Consider the following 4,926-nt stretch of genomic DNA (forward strand, 5'->3'; position numbering starts at 1 on the left):
AAAATCATAATCTCACACTGTCTGATGCAAGTTTAAATGCTCTATTGCTTTGCCGATCACGTTGCGCTCCCATCATCTTTCCCTGGCATCTTGAAGACAAATCTGGGCCGCTGCTGCGCACTCACACACAAACCACTACCCACAGCACCAACAGCAGCTGAAGCGTGATAAATGACACTCTCATCCCAACGGGTCCCTGTCGATGCATGTTCAAGTAGATGGGATTGAATTTAACCATAGAAATGACAGGCTATTCTTTTTTTGGGGGACAAGGCTGGTAGTGTGAATGGTTTACAGTGACACGGGGCTGGGTGATTGATGCCCCAGGAGGAAGCGCTGGCAAATTTCTATAGGGAGACAAGGGAGAAGCACCTTCGTCATAAACATGAGGGCCTGCACTTCCTCGGATTCTGGCACTTTTCCTGAACCTACACACTCCTTATCCTCTTTAGTACCTGAGCCCTGTTTGAAGGAACTTGCACCTCTTAAACTAAAAAAAAAAAAAAAAAAAGGTCATATTTACCACATCCTGACATTTTTGTCATCAGTGGCCGATTGCGTGGTCGGGTGAGACACTTGAGTTAAGCTCCAGGGGGACTCTGCGGAACATGTGCCTACTTTTTTAAGTCTCCTGAACTGAAATGTAGCATCTGTGTTTAAACCACATTTTCTTCAGTTTGATGTCACTCCTCGTCATATTCCTGTTTCTCTGCTAGCCTGTTAGTTTTTGTTTCCATAGACTCCTTGGGGATCGCTAGTGGGCGGAGCTTCCTGTGTCGCACCTGCTGTCAGACATCATCAGCTGGGTCTTTAGATGCATCAGAAGTGGATGGAAAATGCCAGATTATTATTTAGTTTACATTCATAATATTGATGGTTTGTTTTATAGTGTTACTCGTTCCTTGTTTGTCATTTGTTTAATCTTGCAGTATTTACTGTTTGTTCATTAACAAATGAAAATATTTCTATCATTTCATTTCTCTAGCATTTCTAGCGAGTATAGTTAGATTCTGTCTGTTTATTTCTGTTTCAGGCTTCCTTGTTCTATTGTTGCTCTGTCCACCTCTTTGTTGTAGTAGTCACTTCACGCCAACCTTTTGTTGTCGTTGTTTTACGTTGATTACTCAGTGTTGTTTCCAGAGGTGGGTAGTAACGTGTTACATTTACGCCGTTAAATTTACTCAAGTAAAATTTTTGAGAAACTGTACTTGTCAAAGAACTTTAAATGCACTGCACTTTTTAGTTTTACTTGAGTATTTATTTGAAGAACGATCGATACCTTTACTCCGTTACAATGATCATTTGCTACTTTTATTTTTATTTTTTTTATTTGTTTAATTTTTTTAACTAATTATTTTTTGGGGGGATAAATCCGATTTTATTGCATGAATCAACAATTACAGCAAAAAATGCAGAGGGTCAAAATAATCCAAATGCATCCAACGACGTAGACGGCAGACATCTGGCCTCCTGCCTACTCGGGGCAGCAAACCGTTATCAAACCCAATCCACTTGCACTTCAATGTATTAAGTCCTTTTTTAAAAACAGAGGAAAACTTCCTGCCTGCCACAGCTTTGACCCTTCTGAGGAGAGAAGGGAAGCCAGGAGAACGGAGCAGGAGGCCAACCAACATGCGGTGGCCCTTCAGTTGGCTTTGGCACGGAGCTGCGCCCTTTTGCCCGTCACCACATGGAAGCCTGTCTTGATGCTCGCGACGGAGAAGCAGGAGTGGTATGTCTCGCACTGCAGGAAATAGAGACGAGTGTCCTTCTGCAGGATGGTCTCAGGGGAGCGGCAGGTGTGGCACGTCACATACTCCTTGATGTATCTGCTCAAGACATATTCTATCTGTTTCTGTTGAAATCTTCCTTTGATCACAAGCTGGTTATTACTGTCAATGGAACAGCTTGTTCCAAGCACAGCCAATAGGAAAGTGAGGAGATGTTTGGGCTGACGATGCAACAATTTGCAGATATCTGTGAAATTGACAAAGGAGGTATTTTTCGCACCACCTGAGGGGGTTTCCTCACAGATTTCCTCTTCTCTCCTGTCACCATGTCAGGGTTTTTTTCCCTCATGATGTTAAAAACTTTGTTCAGGAGCTCATCATATGTGTAGTCTCTTTCAGAGCCAGCCCACGCTGGTCCTGTGGTGGAGCTGAATGAAATGCCATCATTGTTTTTTCCCTCATCATCCTCCACTCCATCATCCTTCTCAAGACGTTCTCCTTCATAAAAATCAACTTTTTTGGCCGCCTTCTTCTTGGCAGGAAGCATCAGGTCCAGGTTGTCCTCTTCAAGAACATCACTTTGTTCTCCCTCAATTTTAAGCTACTTTTATTTATCCATTCATGCGTGTGGGCGTCTATTTTTAGACTCCATCTTTGACTTCTGCATAGGGCGTCCGTTGCACCAATCAAACATGAACACTAATATCATTTGACTCCAATTCACCAATCAGACGACACAAGGCAGTCACATGACCGCGCACATAGCCTTCGCAAGCCAATCAAAATGACTCATTTTGGGGGGGGAAAACGTCGACAAGTGTGTTTACAAACCCAAATACAACAGATTTATCATGCAGCTATTCAATTGTGACTTCCCAAACTTGGATATTTCAGCCCACTTCTAACTTGAGAAAACACCTTGCGGTAAGTTGCAGATGTTTCTATTGTTGTTTTGGCAATCGATATGGCAACATTAGCACTATCTCTATGGTGTGGCACATGCACACGCAATCACTAAGTCTGTTCAGCAAACAGCTTCTTCATAAAGTCATTGAAGGGAATAAAGCAAATAATGTTTCTGTAGGGCCCAATGAATGTGTTGTTGGTTTTTGGGCACTTAAAAATTGAAATAGTGGCAGGTGTGTGTCGACTTCCACATATAAATTTTTTTCATTTGATATTCATGCTCTGATTTAATTAAAACAAATTTTAAAAATCAGTTACTCAAAAATTACTCTTTAGTAGTTTTTTCATCGAGTACTTTCTTACTCTTACTCAAGTCAATATTTGAATGACTACTTTTTACTTTTACATGAGTCATATTATTCTAAAGTAACAGTTCTCTTATTTGAGTACAATATTTGGCTACTCTACACACCTCTTGTTGTTTTTCACGTTTCATTTCTGTACTTGCTATGGTGTCCTTGAGCAAAAATTAATTTTACAGTTTGAAGGCGACAGCTTTACTTTTTTGTTTGTAGTAATAGTCCCTCTTCACCAATTGGACGGGGGAGAAATCATTGACAAGGCGGACATCATTTCTAGCTTTTTGGTTGCGATGGTATGTGTTGTAGATTGAGTAATGCATATAAATTAATCATACTTGGCATTTTCAAAACAATAATAAAAAACACATAATCTGTCTGGAATTTTGTAAAAATTAGAAAAAAACTAAAATGTTTAACATTATATTAGCTTGGAACTGGAATACATTCCAGTGTGAACCCTTGAAGCAAAACACCCCAAAAATTTTCTCCATAAACATGGCCGACATGTTGCACTGCAATGCTTTATATATACTCTGTATATTTTAGAGTAGTTAAAGTTAGAATGCTTGTATTCATTAAATTCTTTGATATGAGAAAAAAAATGTGATAATCAGTAATTATCAATTTAGTACCAATGCAACCGAGAACTGTTCAACTTGGGTGCCATGTACAGCAGAACGATCTGGTAGAAATGAGAGTTTCTTTGCATTCTTGGTAAATGTTTCATGTGCTGATGACAACTTTGTCCTTACAAAACTGCAAAAATGATGTCAACCAACAAGGCAACATTTTAGTACTCTATTCGACTTATAGTCACGTTGAAAATTTATTGTATGTAACTAATGTGTCTCTGTAAATGCAAACTTCTAAACACCAAGTTTTAAGTAGGCTGGCTTTATGAAGAATAAAGTAATACATTTAATTACTTCAAATGAGCGAGTTTGATATCCCACATTATCGTCCCAAGTAAGAGGCGACAGCTATTGGTAAGCATTACTAACCATCTTTAGTACACCATGCATTGGTGAGAACAGAACTTTGCTATAAAGCAATGGTTTCTGGATTCCTTTTTGTACAAAATACTAGTAAAATCTAATTGGAACAAGCCTACATTCAATGTGAAGTTATAGGTTGCCTACTGTGTTAGTATGGTTTAAAAAACTAAACGTACAAGCAGAATCATCATCTGCCCAAAAAATTACAAGCGGACCTGGCATCTGAATGAAGGGACTCAAGCATTCATAAGGAAATGCTAAAACCTTTTCCACAATGGAAGGGTTAAGAGGGTCATACCCAGGAAAGGATTAGGAACATGTTTTCCTCTATCTTCAGTTCTGCAGGCCCAGCTGCCCGGTTGAGCTTGGCACCATATTTATATCCAGTCAAGTCCTGGGAAAACACTCCTGCCTCCAAATCCACTGGGTTAACTAAGAAGAATGCCTGACGTCCCCTTGTGTAATCCACCCACATCTTATCCCCCATTCCCTCTCTCACTCGCACACAAAGTAATTCACTAGCATCAGTGCAGAGAAGAATGCAATTTAAACTGCTCTTGATAATTAACCCAGATTCATCTCCAACCCCATCTTTGCTGATTATATAAATGGCCATTACCACAGAGTTATGAATATTCACCATTTGTCAGTGGTCGTCCTTCTATCTTTTCGGGTGGGTGGAAATTGTGTGTAGTGGGGCTTGGGGCATTTGGCTGTGACTGATTGCCACACACATTACATTACATATAATGCATGACTGCAGTTTTGCTGCTAATAAGAAATTTGTTGATAATGTTTGACATCCCAAGTGATATTTATGCAAATGCCACACATCCATTATTTACACAAACACTGTCCGTTAGTCATCTTGTGACAAAATAAAGAAGTATGTCACGACATTTAGCAATACTGGATAACTTACAGTATATCAAA

The 4,926-nt window shown here is 39.6% G+C and overlaps 1 pseudogene; it reads right to left on the reverse strand.

Annotated features, from left to right (window-relative positions):
- Positions 1 to 1,645: 1,645 nt before the first annotated feature.
- LOC133483492 (eukaryotic translation initiation factor 2 subunit 2-like) lies at positions 1,646 to 4,468 on the reverse strand (annotated as a pseudogene).
- Between the last annotated feature and the right edge of the window lie 458 nt (positions 4,469 to 4,926).

Source organism: Phyllopteryx taeniolatus, chromosome 9 (genome assembly GCF_024500385.1).
Source record: "Phyllopteryx taeniolatus isolate TA_2022b chromosome 9, UOR_Ptae_1.2, whole genome shotgun sequence".
Lineage (NCBI taxonomy): Eukaryota > Metazoa > Chordata > Actinopteri > Syngnathiformes > Syngnathidae > Phyllopteryx > Phyllopteryx taeniolatus.